A 17370-nucleotide genomic window follows, 5' to 3' on the forward strand; every position below is an offset into this window, starting at 1 on the left:
CTGACGCTAACTACCTAACCAAGGGGCCTAAACTATCCCTAAAACCTAACAGCCAATACCAGTGAAAAAAAAAAAGTGACAGTTTACACTGATCACTTTTTTTCCTTTCACTAGTGATTGACAGGGGCGATCAAAGGGGTGATCAAAGGGTTAATTGGGGTGCAGGTGGGTGATCTGGGGCTAAGGTGTAGTGTTGGTGTACTCACAATTCAGTCTGCTCCTGTGCTGGATCCAACCGACGAAAAGGACCAGCACAGGAGCAGACAAGCCATATAACAGATCATATTTACTAATATGATCTGTTAAATGACTTTGGATTGGATTTTTTGAAAATCGCCAGCCTGCCAGCCAATGATCGTTGCTGGCAGGCTGGTGACGAAATACTTCTTTTAATTTTGCCGGCCCGCGATGCGCATGCGCGGGCCGGCTTTGAGCGAAATCTCGCGTCTCGCGAGATGACGCGTATATGCGTGACTCTGCGCAGCGCTGCCACCTCCGGAACGCAATCCTGCGTTAGGCGGTCCGGAGGTGGTTAAAGACTCTAATCGCCATGCCACATACCCATCTGAAAGTTTGGCTCCTTTGAACTTGGCTGTGTCCATCCTTGAGTAAGGTATTGTGTCAGGATCAAGGCCTCATACTAAAGATTTACCTTCTTAGGGGCACTTGCCTACTACTCTGCAGTATAGAGCTATAGTTACTCTGTTTGCCTCCATACAAGCTCAGTGCTATTCTATGTGCATGAGATCTAAGTCTAGAGCCCCTCCGAGATGCATCACTGTTAGTCCTCTAAGGAGCATTAGAGGCAGAGCTTGTTAAGAGCTCATTTGCATCCCTTTCCTCCCAGAATTCCAGAGGAGCATGTATGGCCTATAAGTCTCCTCACGCTGATTAAGGTGCTCTCTCCCTAAGGAGAGATGGTTCCCCGCTAACCCTGTTAGTCTTCTTTCACACGGGTGTCCCAGATTTGCTCTGGATGCGTTGCGTGCGCATTGGGGGGCACTCACTCACTCACTCAATCAATCAATCAATTTCAGTCAGTTTTGACTGCAATTGCGTTGCGTTGTTCAGATTTTTCCACGCGAGTACAATGCATTTTACACGTGTGTGATAAAAAACTGAATGTGGTACCCAGACCCGGACTTCTTCACTGAAGTTCGGGTTTGGGTTAGGAGTTCTGTAGATTTTATTATTTTCCCTTGTAACATGGTTATAAGGGAAAAAAATAGCATTCTTAATACAGAATGCTAACTAAAATGTGCCTTGAGGGGTTAAAAAATGAACTCACCTCATCCACTTGTTCGCGCAGTCGGCATCGTCTTCTTTCTTCTTCTTTCAGGACCTGCAAAAGGACCTTTGATTACGTAATTGCGCTCACCACATGGTGAGCGCGGTGACGTCAGCGCAGGTCCTGCTGAATGAAGATAGAAGATCCTTCTTTATTTTTTAACCCCTCCAGCGACATTTTAGTTAGCATTCTGTATTAAGAATGCTATTATTTTCCCCTTATAACCATGTTATAAGGGAAAATAATACAGTGAATAGACTTTAATGGGGTCCGGGGTTGCTCATCCCTATCATCTCCTAGCAACCATGCGTGAAAATCGCACCGCATCCATACTTGCTTGCGGATGCTTGCGATTTTCACGCAGACCCATTCATTTCTATAGGGCCTGCGTTGCGTGAAAAACGCAGAATATAGAACATGCTGCAATTTTCATGCAAAGCACAGGTGCTGCGTGACAAACATCGCTCATGTACACAGCCCCATTGAAATGAATAGGTCTGGATTCAGTGCGGGTGCAATGCGTTTACCTCACGCATTGCACTCGCGTGGAATACTCGCCCGTGTGAAAGGGGCCTTAAGAGTTGCAGTAAGATCATAACTCCTGCACCATGACTTCAAAGTTACCCCATGGGTTGGTCAAGGTCACTCTCAACTTTCTTTCCCATAGAGAAACATTGAGGTTACAGTGCTATTCATTCACAATAATGCACCATTTGTGTACAAGTCCTCCTTTTCTTCTGAGACACTATTCATTTATTAATAGTGCCCTAAGCAACTGCCTTTAATGCAAAATGAACCTATTTTTATATGACTTCTAATTATGCATCCAAAATGTACAGCTGCATATATAGAATATTTATGTCTCATCTCGCAAATACATTCTGTAATCAGTCCTCAAGGTTGTCGTGAAGTCATTATTCCTTGTCAGAGGACATCTTTTGGCTTATGCAATGTATTTGCTGAGCAGCGAGTCTATTTCGAGTGGCTGATTCACAGCTCTGATTGCAGGCTCACTGTGCTGCTAAGTATGGACTATTACAATATTGCTGTGAGAATTACATCCCATCTGTGGAAGAAAGACCTCCCTTTGCAATGCATGTGCACCTCTGAGTGTGATCACAGATGGTGAGTCCACAAATTACTCTAACCAGTGAATGCAGTCTGTTTAGTCGCCAAATTGTCACCATCATTCTATTGTCTTGCTTTGTTTGACATTGGATACGTAGAGTCATCTTGAGCACACCATGCAGTTGCTGAGGCGTCTTGTAAAAGAGTCCTATTATTTGAACAAAACTCTTTGGGAATCACAACTGTACTGTGGAGTGTGCCTCTACGTCTCTACATACCGATGTCAGATTGGGAAACAGTAGTAAAAAGGAAGAAAAACAGGACCATTTCCCCGGCGCTGATGCAGAAGACGTGGGACCAGATTAGTATCGGTAAAACAGTAACAATTCTTTATTCCAGGTCTACACGTTTCGGGGGCGAACAGTCCCCTTCATCAGGACAATAAAACATTTACAGTGTGCGTAGTTGTGTGTGTTTTATTTTTGCTTTATTTGGGCGCACTATTCTCGGGAGGGAGAGGGGAGGGGGAGAGAGGGAGGAGAGGGGAGGATGTTTGTGGGCGGTGTTATATCATATTCGGAGAAGGCTGCGGGCGGAGTGCCGGCTGAATGGTCACTTGCTGGGTGGTAAAAGAGAGTGCTGGTGAGCGATGATTTGCCTAAATGTCAGCGCCCACTGTGTGGTTAGAAGGGAGCGATTGAGGGCGAAAAAAACTCTAATGATTGGTGGTATGGAGAATTTGACAGTGGGCGGGGTCAAGGTCCGGATGACAGATGGAGCTGTGTCAGGCTCTATCTTCTTCTATGGACCATCACTGTGGGCAGGATGTCAGCTTAATTGCAGCTTACTGGGTGGTAGGAGTGGGTGAGACATTACTAGCATGTCATTGCTCAGTGTGTGGCTGAGGGGGAGCGATCACGGGCAGATGTTTTGCCCGAGTTTTTTTTCTGTGGAATCATATGGGAAGTTTAGCCGTGAGTCGGGGCTCTGCCTTTCTTCTATGTACGGACCTGTTTGGGGGACATAGAACCTTCTTGCAACAGTGGCCATAAAGGTAACAGTTAGGAGGAGTTAGCAGTCCACAGTGATTTTCATCTCCTTCTATATACCTGTCGGGACACAGAACGATTTATAGAAGGTGAGAACGCACAGGCTATGGCTCATGGATGGTGACAGATAGTATGGTTGCTATTGGCATCTACGTAACCTTCTCCTACTTCTAGTATGTCTGTGTGGGGAAATATTTTCGGGTCTCTTCCACTCACACGGGCCTGTTTTCCATTTGTGTAAGTCTGAAGAGGTTCCTTGGTGTGGTGGACTCATCTGTATACTTTCTATGTTGATATTAGTGTGATGAGCAGGCGTATGGGGGTGTGTGTCATGATTCTGCTGTATAGATGTGTTCTCCTTATATTAGATACCAGTGTATGCTGTAATATTTTATAATATTTTTTGAGTACCATTTCGGTTTTTCAGTTGTTCGGGAACAGTGTTTGTTTTTAGTATTTTTACCCATTTTGCCTATTTTTGGGCAAAAGATTAGGCTCTTGTGCAATTGAAAGATGAAATAGAGAGTATTTGTTTTACTTGATATCCACCATGTGTACAGTATACATGATCAACATTGGTGGTTGTGTTGAGTGATATTCAGTCTATTACTAGTGGACCAACGGAATTCTTGTGAGTCTAGGAGTAATAGTTCTCCTTAAAGTTTTTTTGTGTGTGTATGGTCCATGGGAAAAAAGTAATCTAGAGTGGCTGCATAAAAATAGATGAGGGAGGGGGATTTAAACTAGGATAAAAAATAGAGGTTAAAATAACAATTAGAGTTAAAAAGAAGAAAAAATTGTCTATATTTATACAGTGGGGGAAATAATTATTTGACCCCTCACTGATTTTGTAAGTTTGTCCAATGACAAAGAAATGAAAAGTCTCAGAACAGTATCATTTCAATGGTAGGTTTATTGTAACAGTGGCAGATAGCACATCAAAAGGAAAATCGAAAAAATAACTTTAAATAAAAGATAGCAACTGATTTGAACCCTCTAACAAAAAAAGACTTAATACTTGGTGGAAAAACCCTTGTTTGCAAGCACAGAGGTCAAACGTTTCTTGTAATTGATGACCAAGTTTGCGCACATTTTAGGAGGAATGTTGGTCGACTCCTCTTTGCAGATCATCTCTAAATCCCTAAGGTTTCGAGGCTGTCTCTGTGCAACTCTGAGCTTGAGCTCCCTCCATAGGTTTTCGATTGGATTAAGGTCCGGAGACTGACTAGGCCACTCCATGACCTTAATGTGCTTCTTCTTGAGCCACTCCTTTGTTGCCTTTGCTGTATGTTTTGGGTCATTGTCGTGCTGGAACACCCATCCACGACCCATTTTCAGTTTCCTGGCAGAGGGAAGGAGGTTGTCGCTCAGGATTTCACGATACATGGCTCCGTCCATTTTCCCGTTTATGCGAATAAGTTGTCCTGTGCCCTTAGCAGAAAAACACCCCCAAAGCAAAATGTTTCCACCCCCATGCTTGACGGTGGGGACGGTGTTTTGGGGGTCATAGGCAGCATTTTTCTTCCTCCAAACACAGCGAGTTGAGTTAATGCCAAAGAGCTCTATTTTGGTCTCATCAGACCACAGCACCTTCTCCCAGTCACTCTCTGAATCATTCAGGTGTTCATTGGCAAACTTCAGACGGGCCTGCACATGTGCCTTCCTGAGCAGGGGGACCTTGCGAGCCCTGCAGGATTTTAATCCATTGCGGTGTAATGTGTTTCCAATGGTTTTCTTGGTGACTGTGGTCCCTGCTAATTTGAGGTCATTAACTAACTCCTCCCGTGTAGTTCTAGGATGCTTTTTCACCTTTCTCAGAACCATTGACACCCCACGAGGTGAGATCTTGCGTGGAGCCCCAGAGCGAGGTCGATTGATGGTCATTTTGTGCTCCTTCCATTTTCGAACAATCGCACCAACAGTTGTCACCTTCTCTCCCAGCTTCTTGCTAATGGTTTTGTAGCCCATTCCAGCCTTGTGCAGGTCTACAATTTTGTCTCTGACATCCTTGGACAGCTCTTTGGTCTTTCCCATGTTGGAGAGTTTGGAGTCTGCTTGATTGATTGATTCTGTGGACAGGTGTCTTTTATACAGGTGACTAGTTAAGACAGGTGTCCTTAATGAGGGTGACTAATTGAGTAGAAGTGTCTAACCACTCTGTGGGAGCCAGAACTCTTAATGGTTGGTAGGGGTTCAAATACTTATTTCACTCAATGAAATGCAAATCAGTTGCTATCTTTTATTTAAAGTTATTTTTTCGATTTTCCTTTTGATGTGCTATCTGCCACTGTTACAATAAACCTACCATTGAAATGATACTGTTCTGAGACTTTTCATTTCTTTGTCATTGGACAAACTTACAAAATCAGTGAGGGGTCAAATAATTATTTCCCCCACTGTATATGTCCATATATAAATACATACTTGTATGTCCTTGCATTTTTCATACCGGTATATATAGATACATGTTTATACTGGGTTTTGGACAACAGGGGTCTCTTTAGTGAGGATATTGCTCGTAGGGCCCCCCCCCCAAAGAATTAATACAGTATATCATATTATATAAGCATATATATACAGTACAGACCAAAAGTTTGGACACACCTTCTCATTCAAAGAGTTTTCTTTATTTTCATGACTATGAAAATTGTAGATTCACACTGAAGGCATCAAAACTATGAATTAACACATGTGGAATTATATACATAACAAACAAGTGTGAAACAACTGAAAATATGTCATATTCTAGGTTCTTCAAAGTAGCCACCTTTTGCTTTGATTACTGCTTTGCACACTCTTGGCATTCTCTTGATGAGCTTCAAGAGGTAGACCCCTGAAATGGTTTTCACTTCACAGGTGTGCCCTGTCAGGTTTAATAAGTGGGATTTCTTGCCTTATAAATGGGGTTGGGACCATCAGTTGCGTTGAGCAGAAGTCAGGTGGATACACAGCTGATAGTCCTACTGAATAGACTGTTAGAATTTGTATTATGGCAAGAAAAAAGCAGCTAAGTAAAGAAAAACGAGTGGCCATCATTACTTTAAGAAATGAAGGTCAGTCATTAAACCGAAAAATTGGGAAAACGTTGAAAGTAAGGGCTATTTGACCATGAAGGAGAGTGATGGGGTGCTGCGCCAGATGACCTGGCCTCCACAGTCACCGGACCTGAACCCAATCGAGATGGTTTGGGGTGAGCTGGACCGCAGAGTGAAGGCAAAAGGGCCAACAAGTGCTAAGCATCTCTGGGAACTCCTTCAAGACTGTTGGAAGACCATTTCAGGGGACGACTACCTCTTGAAGCTCATCAAGAGATTGCCAAGAGTGTGCAAAGCAGTAATCAAAGCAAAAGGTGGCTACTTTGAAGAACCTAGAATATGACATATTTTCAGTTGTTTCACACTTGTTTGTTATGTACAGTATATAATTCCACATGTGTTAATTCATAGTTTTGATGCCTTCATAGTCATGAAAATAAAGAAAACTCTTTGAATGAGAAGGTGTGTCCAAACTTTTGGTCTGTACTATATATACATGTATACTGCTTTAGTGGTTGCCAAGAATAGGTACGTTGGGGGGGGTTTGCGTTGGGGAGGCACCGCTAGTAGGACATGTTAGAGTATAGTCTCACTGATCTCATTTAGTCCAAACGGGGCGAGAGTGTCTAGTTGATAGATCCAGTATACTTCCCTTTTTTGTAAACTACTGAATCTGTTATATGGATTTTCTGGTATTAAATCAATGGGAGTGATTTTAAACAGGTGTTTGTCTTTCTCGGGTGTAGAGGCGCAATGTCTAGAGATACTGTGTTTAAGATATTGCCTTTAGATGTTATGTCTGTGTTGATTGATAGTGATGAGCGGCAGTGGCAATATTCGAATTCGGGATATTTTGCGAATATTTGGGCGAATATTCGCCATATATTCGCGAGTTAGAGAATTAGTTATCTCCAGTCATTATTTTCTTGATTGTGGAAATCGGCAATTGAAAAATTTGCGATCAACGCATTATGAAAATTCGCAATCAACACTACTCCTATACAGGGAGTGCAGAATTATTAGGCAAGTTGTATTTTTGAGGATTCATTTTATTATTGAACAACAACCATGTTCTCAATGAACCCAAAAAACTCATTAATATCAAAGCTGAATATTTTTGGAAGTAGTTTTTAGTTTGTTTTTAGTTTTAGCTATTTTAGGGGGATATCTGTGTGTGCAGGTGACTATTACTGTGCATAATTATTAGGCAACTTAACAAAAAACAAATATATACCCATTTCAATTTTTTATTTTTACCAGTGAAACCAATATAACATCTCAACATTCACAAATATACATTTCTGACATTCAAAAACAAAACAAAAACAAATCAGTGACCAATATAGCCACCTTTCTTTGCAAGGACACTCAAAAGCCTGCCATCCATGGATTCTGTCAGTGTTTTGATCTGTTCACCATCAACATTGCGTGCAGCAGCAACCACAGCCTCCCAGACACTGTTCAGAGAGGTGTACTGTTTTCCCTCCTTGTAAATCTCACATTTGATGATGGACCACAGGTTCTCAATGGGGTTCAGATCAAGTGAACAAGGAGGCCATGTCATTAGATTTTCTTCTTTTATACCCTTTCTTGCCAGCCACGCTGTGGAGTACTTGGACGCGTGTGATGGAGCATTGTCCTGCATGAAAATCATGTTTTTCTTGAAGGATGCAGACTTCTTCCTGTACCACTGCTTGAAGAAGGTGTCTTCCAGAAACTGGCAGTAGGACTGGGAGTTGAGCTTGACTCCATCCTCAACCCGAAAAGGCCCCACAAGCTCATCTTTAATGATACCAGCCCAAACCAGTACTCCACCTTGCTGGCGTCTGAGTCGGACTGGAGCTCTCTGCCCTTTACCAATCCATCTGGCCCATCATGACTCACTCTCATTTCATCAGTCCATAAAACCTTAGAAAAATCAGTCTTGAGATATTTCTTGGCGCAGTCTTGACGTTTCAGCTTGTGTGTCTTGTTCAGTGGTGGTCGTCTTTCAGCCTTTCTTACCTTGGCCATGTCTCTGAGTATTGCACACCTTGTGCTTTTGGGCACTCCAGTGATGTTGCAGCTCTGAAATATGGCCAAACTGGTGGCAAGTGGCATCTTGGCAGCTGCACGCTTGACTTTTCTCAGTTCATGGGCAGTTATTTTGCGCCTTGGTTTTTCCACACGCTTCTTGCGACCCTGTTGACTATTTTGAATGAAACGCTTGATTGTTCGATGATCACGCTTCAGAAGCTTTGCAATTTTAAGAGTGCTGCATCCCTCTGCAAGATATCTCACTATTTTTGACTTTTCTGAGCCTGTCAAGTCCTTCTTTTGACCCATTTTGCCAAAGGAAAGGAAGTTGCCTAATAATTATGCACACCTAATATAGGGTGTTGATGTCATTAGACCACACCCCTTCTCATTACAGAGATGCACATCACCTAATATGCTTAATTGGTAGTAGGCTTTCGAGCCTATACAGCTTGGAGTAAGACAACATGCATAAAGAGGATGATGTGGTCAAAATACTCATTTGCCTAATAATTCTGCACTCCCTGTAGTCAAAGATTTTGTAGCCTTCTCATTGGCCCACAAGCTAGAAACAGGGAGGGATCATGTGTACTGATTAAAAAAATAATCTAGAATATTCAAAATTACGAATATATATCACTATATTCTAAATATTAGCAAATTCTCGAAGTGCAATTCGAATATTCGTGATCAACACTATTGATTGACTCGACAGTGCAGTGGCTGTGTAGTGCGGCTCACATATTGAAGGCCGCACTTGCACTCAATCAGATATATCACATAGTTATTTTGGCATGTCATGTGATGTTTTATCTCAAAGGTGGTTCCATTTTTGTTTGAACTGAAGTTTGTACGGTTATGTGTGATAATATGGCAGCATAGGCACCATTTCGTCCCACATTTAAAGCTGCCAGTCCCCTTTTTTGCATTGTTTTTGGGGGTATGGCATGTTGTTTAGGTCTATTGGGGGGCCAGGCTGTTTCTGATTGTTTCTGCCCTTCTGTAGGTGATTACGGGTTTCGATGGTAGATATTTTTCTAAGTAAGGGTCTTGTTTTAGAATGTGCCACTGTAAACACACACAACTATGCACACTGTAAATGTTTTATTATCCTGATGAAGGGGGCTTTTCGCCCTCGAAACGCATAGACCTGGAATAAAGAATTGTTACTGTTTTACAGATACTAATCTGTTCCCATGTCTTCTGCATCAGCGCCGGGAAAAGGTCCTGTTTTTCTTCCTTTTTACTACTGTTTCTCATTTCTGAAACCGCTGCAGCAGTAAGGGTAAAGACCTTGGCAGCAGAGCAGATCCTCCGCAAGCTGGACCGGAAAATACCAGCAAGGAAAAATAAAGTTGTTGTGACCCATCACAACATCATATGGTAAGCGCAACTTATTATCTATTGCGACTTTGTGGCAAACGGGAACACACACTAGGCGCTGCCCCCTGTCTCTTTTTCTCTCCTATGATATCAGATTCGGAGGGAGAACAGGGTGGTAGGATGAAATAGTTGGTGATGTTAATATTACGAAGTCAGACAATCACCGGAATATTTGTTCCTGTTCCTTATCAGATATTCGACGGTTGATCAGTGACTGGACTGTAATCAATGCAAGTCTTGTGTGTCTTGAAGTAAAAGAGATTCATTCTGCAAAATGAACTTTTCTCCCAACATCATGAAGGTAACTACTAAGGTTTCGGGTCTTGGACTGCTGGGCTAGCTCCTAGGCAAACACAGTATGAAGAAGAGAGTTTCCTGGCACTCCATGAATAAAATCCATATATTTTTACTGTGGATGCATATGATTCAGATTAAAAACAGTACATGCACATATGTGTTTCAAGTGTGACAGAATCTCTAAGTCATGGCCTTGACTAATAGACTCTCTCACACTCGAAACGCATAGGACAATTGCAACAGGTGGCTTCCCCCCAGGGCCCTCTATATCGCATTCCAGGTTTGGTAGGAATGCCGGCTGGTGTAGTGTGGCCTAAATGTCTCTTTATGTGTGCCATAGTGCTTATACCTGGATACGGCTGGACCCCAGGTTTTGACTCCGAAGCAATAAATAGGGGTAATAATTGAGGGATTTGACGAAATAACTTGAGTCCAGACCTTGAGATGAAGTTCAATTGCGGATTTACTTGAATAAACGTTTCTCAAAACAGTTTTAGGCTTTGTCTTAGTTCCAGCAGGCTTTAGCATTAAACTGGCAGGCAAACTCAACACTGCTATATCTTTCTCCCACTCTTGCTGTACTGACAAGCAAACTTGGTGTCTTTGTTTCCTCTTTATGCTACACTTCACTCTTGTAGTCGGACTTCTGTTCAGCCAAAAAGTAGGTTAGAATCCTGGCAGCTCCAACATGGAGTCTCAACCAGAACAAACCAGAACTGCCCCACCTCCTTCTGGTAGCCAGCAGGACTCGCCCACTTCTGCCCAAAAGGAAGGGGGGAGGAATGGTGAGTTCCATTCTGTCTAAGATAGTTCTGCCAGAAACGCTGCCACCTGCTGGTGGACCAGGCACATTACTTATGAACAATTGCATAAAAAAATTAGGATGTACATTGTGGAGGACGTGAACAAAATACATAAGATGACGTTTCGTTAGCCCATTAGAGATAGTAGCAGCATGCAGGAGTGGTAACACCACTCTGGGGTGTTACACAATGTATTGTTTTTTTTGTATCTAAATCATATGTTTCAACAATAATGTATTTAGATTTTATTCATTGAGTGCCAGACACCTCTCTTCATATTCTGGAAAATATCTGGGGCCTGAGACATTACTCGCCAGGATAGTCACCCACCCACACTCCACATTACAAGATCACCATGCTCCACACTTTCAATTGCCTGGTAGAAGAATATAGTGGCAAAGACCCAATACTGAACTGCCTGGTGTTTCTTCATTTTTAATTGCACCATATTGCATATGGCTGGGAGAGTGACTGACATTGGACTTTTCTGTGTCAATGTTTGAATGCTTACATTATTACAGAAAAAATTGTACAGAAATGTTTAGATTCTTGAATGTCAGCAAAATGACTTCAGTGATGGAGTATTGAGAATTCAGTGTTTGAGCTTCTAGGAAGCTATGAATATGTTTGACTGGTGCCAAAGCAGCTCTGGAAACTGTACAGAGTTCTACCTCAAGGGTCCCCAACAAATGTACTTTCATTTCTGTACTTTCCAAAAGGCTTTCATTTTAATTTAATTTCTTCATTTTCAGAGATGAGCAAATCGATTTTTAAATTAATCAAAATGGTTACAAATTTCCCCCAAAATTTGGATTCTAACGAATCCAAAACTTTTGTGATTAGTTTTGGAAAAACTGCCCAAACTGGCATCTGCCATTTTACAGAACACAGCACAGCAGGGCAGGGAAGATAAGGAAGGAGGATCAAATTACCCTATCAGTGAATGCTAACCTCCGGCACTCCAGCTGTTGTGAAACTACGACTCCCAGCATGCTCCATTCATTACTATGGAGTTCTGAGAACAGCCAAGCAAGTGTACATCTTGGGAGTCGTAGTTTTACCACAGCTGGAGTGCCGGAGGTTAGCCATCACAGCCTTAGGTGGTGCCCTGGCCAGCGGGTTTGCACATAATGCCTTGAAGTCAGCCTCAGCCAGTCAGGTGGGACTATACTGACATGTGTCATAGGCTTAATGTAAGATACCAACCAGCAAATGCATGTGTTTTCTGGCATTATACATTGCTCTGATAGGAAATCTGACAGTGAGAAACGAAATCTCATCTTTAAACACAGAATACAGCTAATTTAGTGTCCGATAATGAGACAATAGCTAGTTAGATTTAATGAGTTGTACATTGAGCCGTACATTGCGACCTAGAATGATTCCTTTTTAGGTGTTGTACAAAATGGATTAAACTCACCCCTACACTCAAGACTGATTTTCATAACTATTAATGGTATCCACTGAAGGGTACATTAATTTACATTGTTTAGTTTATAAAATCCACCATATATACAGTCTTCGACATTGAAAATGCAACACCAAGAGGGACAAGCCTTAAGGTTGATCACATTTTCAAGCACCTAGCTCCAATCTGTAGCTTGTGGGAGTAGCATAAGAGCCAGATTGGATGCAAAGTTTTTTAGCCACATGAAACCTCCAAAACCAGATCAAGTTATGTGAGATGATTGTGCAATGCCTCCTGTTCATCGAAGTACCAGTTTTCCCCACTTGCCACAAACTGAGAGGGAAGACTTCTCGAAGTGAGAAACCTTAAAGTATCACTTTAATAGATCGCTATACGTCTAGGCTGAGATGTCAGCGCTGTTCAACGTTGCCTGTCCTGGTGGTTGGGAGAACAATGACAAACTGGAATGACAGCAAGAGGTGCAAAGACCTGAACCTCTGTACGGATGGATCGTCTGATTAGAAGAATGGCCCGTAGTAATCCATTCTGTACTACAAGTGAAATTGGACATCATATCTCAAGACTAGGTCAAACTGTGACTACACAAACCATCAAAAAGGCGCCTGCGCGACATTGGGCTACGAGCCAGACGTCTAGCTACAGATGTTTTATTGACCTCACGTCACCACTCTTGAAGGCTATTATGGTGCACAGCAAGATGGCAATGGAGGCTGGAATGGAGGTCTATCTTCTTCAGGGATGAGTCCCACTTTTGTCTTGGAGAAGTATCTGGAGAACATGTGCGCAATGCCATGAAGAAGCCTTCACAAGGGAACATCACACCGGTTGTAAGTGTTTATAGTTTTATGGTGTGGGGTGGCATAATGTACATCCCTCTACTCTTCATTTCGGGTACACTAACAGCTTGGTGATACATGGATTTGGTCATGGAACCAGTGGTACGAAGAGACGTTTTTCAATAGAATAACGTCAGGCTGCATATTGCATGTGCAATTGTGAAGAGCCCACATGGCATAAACACTCTAGAATTGCCTGAAGTGTCTCCTGAATTGTTTCCCATCAAGCACATCTGGGACGTCATTGCTTGGCAATTTCAAAGGGAGCTGCCAGCAGTGGATCGTGATGATTTGTGTGCCCAAGTGCATTCAGCATGGCAGAACATTGTTCAGAAAACCATTAATAACCTCAATGATAGCATGACAAGACGTGTAAGTGGGTGTATTTCTGCACATGGCGCTCATATCCGATATTGAAAAAAAATTAAGATTTTTTGGTTCCATCTTCCGATCAGTTGCATGTTGTAAAAATGGCTCTTTATTCTGTGATTTCCATAATTCCGACAAAAAGTCAAGGAGCTAAGGGGTGTACATAGAAAAAATACACAGATGTGACATTGGTCTTAGCTGCAGAATTCAAAGGGAATTCAATGGGAACCTTGGATATTAAAGTAAATTACTATTTCAGTACTAACTGTGTCAGGTTAATTGTAATCTTTTGTATGACTTTATTCCTTGAATTTTAGTGAATGCACAGACTAAGCTTACATCTTGCTGATAGTAAGACTGACTAACTTTGCAGACATTGGAAAGTCCATGAAAGGAGAACACTGTATGCAGCATAACATTACACAGTTCAGCGTGTTTCCAGGGAAACCTTCATTATAGCCTACGTGAAAGAGGACATTTCTTTCTTGTCTCCGAAACGTGTCTGAGCCGCGAAGAGATCACTTTGATTCTTTGGAAATGTCACATCAAGTCTCTCAATTATTCTGTTTTTAGATGGGAGCATAGACTGGAATCTTATTACGCCATAACTGAGCTCTGTTAAGTGATGTTCCTCAGCGTTAGATATGAAGATGCCTGGATTTTTTTTCTTATAGCCGACCTTATATTATTAAGGAAATTTAATAAAGAATGTACAAAGAGAAATTCCTGTGTAAGGTGGCCTTGTTAGTGCTAATATGTCCTATGACACAAAAGGCAGACCTACGGCTATGATTACATCCGTGTACCAGATTAGCAGTGGAACTCTAAGTATAAGGCTTCTTTCACACGGGCGAGTTTTCTGTGTGGGTGCAATGCATAAGGTGAACGCATTGCACCCGCACCGAATCCGGACCCATTTATTTCTATGGGGGCTGTACACATTAGCGGTGATTTTCACGCATGCTCTATATTGTGCATTTTTACGCAACGCAGGCCCCATAGAATTGAATGGGGCTGCGTGAAAATCGCAAACATCTGCAAGCAAGTGCGGATGCCGTGCGATTTTCACACATGGTTAGGAGACGATCGGGATGGGGACTCAATCATTATTATTTTCTCTTATAACATGGTTATAAGGGAAAATAATAGCATTCTTAATACAGAATGCTTAGTAAAATAGGGATGGAGCGGTTAAAAATAAAAAATAAATTAAACTCACCTCATCCACTTGTTCGCGCAGCCCGGCTTCTCTTCTTTCTTCTTCTTTGATGAACTGGGAGGAAAAGGACCTTTGGTGACGTCACTGCGCTCATCACATGGTCCGTCACCATGGTGATGGGCCATGTGATGGCTCCGTGCTCATCACATGGTCCATCACATGGCCCAACACCATGGTGACAGGCCATGTGATGAGCGCAGTGACGTCACCAAAGGTCCTTTTCATTCCAGGTCATCAAAGAAGAAAGAAGAGAAGCCGGGCTGTGCGAACAAGTGGATGAGGTGAGTTTAATTTTTATTTTCATTTTTGTTATCCCCTCCATCCCTATTGTACTATGCATTCTGTATTCAGAATGCTATTATTTTCCCTTATAACCATGTTATAAGGGAAAATAATAACATTTACACAACACCTGACCCAAACCCAAACTTCTGTGAACAAGTTTGGGTTCGGGTCTGGGTACCAAACATGCAGATTTTTCTCACGCGTGTGCAAAACGCATAAAAATGCTTTGCACTCGCGGGGAAAAATTGCGCGATTTCCCGCAACGCACCCGCATCTTTTCCCGCACGTCACCCGGAATGCCCATGTTAAAGAGGCCTAAGGGTTTCCAGGAGTTCAATATTGATGGCTGTTCTCAGGATAGATTATCAATATCTGATTGATGGGAGTCTAACTCCCAGCATCCCTGCAGACCAGCCATCTGAAAAGGCCATGGAGCTCTGGCGACTGCACGGCCATCGCTTCCATTCATTTCAATGGGGTTGACGGAAATAGCCGAGCCAGCGCTCAAGCTATTTTTGGCAGCCCCACAAAAATTAATGGAGGGCGTCCGAGCATGTGCGGTGCACCCTTCTTCACTTGCTAGCTCAGTTTACGAGGTGGGACCTGCACCTATCAGACAATGGGGGCATATCCTAGCGATATGCCCGCATTGTCTGAGATGGGAAAACCCCTTTAACATTAAAATATTGACAAAATATTTGGCGAAAATACTGTATATACACACTTTCGAATTGCCTTAGGCATCTGAAACCCAATGGCCTTGACATCTGCCCAGGTTTGCCTGATTCTGATCTGACCATGAACATATCACAATAATCAATGTTTTATTCTATGCAAGCCATCATGTATTAGAGGAGGAGTCCAAAATCAGCTAGAACTTAATCTTTGAAGGGGTTGTGCTATAAACTACTGTGTTTTCACCAATTGCGCTAGCTCCCATTCCTCCTTGTTTTTTCCCCCAAATTTACCTCATTTGCAGTTTTCTCTTTTCCCCCATGCTTGAATCATACCTCTTGGTTTGTCTGCTGTCCCATCCTGCCTTAGGACAGTAAGATGTATCCTGACTAGAGATGAGTGAAGTTTTGGAAAATTCGATTTGGCTGCTTTGCCGAATTTTACACAGAAATTTTATTTTTTTGTAAATATCGGGTGCAATGACAGGGAGCTGCAATAGCCCACTCCCCATCACTTTACCCCTCAGATGTCACATTCATACATGATCGCAGCATCTGAGAGCAATAATACAGTGTAAAATGAACTTACCACCTCCACTTGCTCACGACAGGATGGCCGCCACCATCTTGCTTGAAGATCTGGTGCAAAATGTCATGCGCCCCGAGATGACATCATCATGCTGGCCGGCGTGGTAGATGTCATACGCATGGGATTTTGGGTGAGATCTTCAATCAAGATGGCAATGGAGGAGGTAAGTATGATTTTATTTTTTTGTTTTTTACACTATTTCAGGTTAGATTAGATTCGCTCATCTCTAATCCTGACATCCTGACACTAACCACTCCCCTTGTTCTTTCCAATGATGGTTCCTATGTCATACATTACAAGGCTCCGATGCGGGACATAACCTACAGCAACTGAATATCAAAACTGATTTGCTACAGGATGCAATGATAGTCTAATAATTTTAGGGGGTATTTTGGGGAAAATGGTATAACAGCAGTATTTGTTGGGCGGTATACATTTATCTTAGTGGCACAACCCCATTAAACCCCGGAGTTCTTTTTTTGCTTTCGTTTTGCGCTCCCTGCCTTCCCAGAGCCATAACTTTTTTATTTGTCTGTTCATATAGCCACATGAGGGCTTTATTTCTGTGGGACAAGTTGTACTTTCCAACGCCACCATTTAATATTGCACATGATGTAGTGGGAAGCGAGAAAAGAAAACCAAATGTGGTGAAATTGCAAAAAAAAGCAATTCCACACAACGTTTGATGTACGATAAAACTGACGGGTTACTTTTATTCTACAGGTCAGTACAAATCCAGCGATACCTTTATATGTTTTTCTTGCGTTTTGATAGTGATAAAAAAAATTAATTTTGTCGCCATATTTTGACCCCTATAACTTTTTTGTAATTATGTGTATGGAGCTGTATGGGGGCTCATGTTTTGCGGGGTGATCTGCACTTTTCATTGATACCATTCTGGGGTATGTATGACTTTTTGATCATTTTTTGTAGAAAATGAAGCAACCAAAAACTGCGAATCTGCCATTTGGATGCTTTTTTCCATTTTGCTGTTTGCCGTATGGGGAATATATTTTTATATCTTTATACT

This window comes from Bufo bufo, chromosome 7 (genome assembly GCF_905171765.1).
Source record: "Bufo bufo chromosome 7, aBufBuf1.1, whole genome shotgun sequence".
Classification (NCBI taxonomy): domain Eukaryota; kingdom Metazoa; phylum Chordata; class Amphibia; order Anura; family Bufonidae; genus Bufo; species Bufo bufo.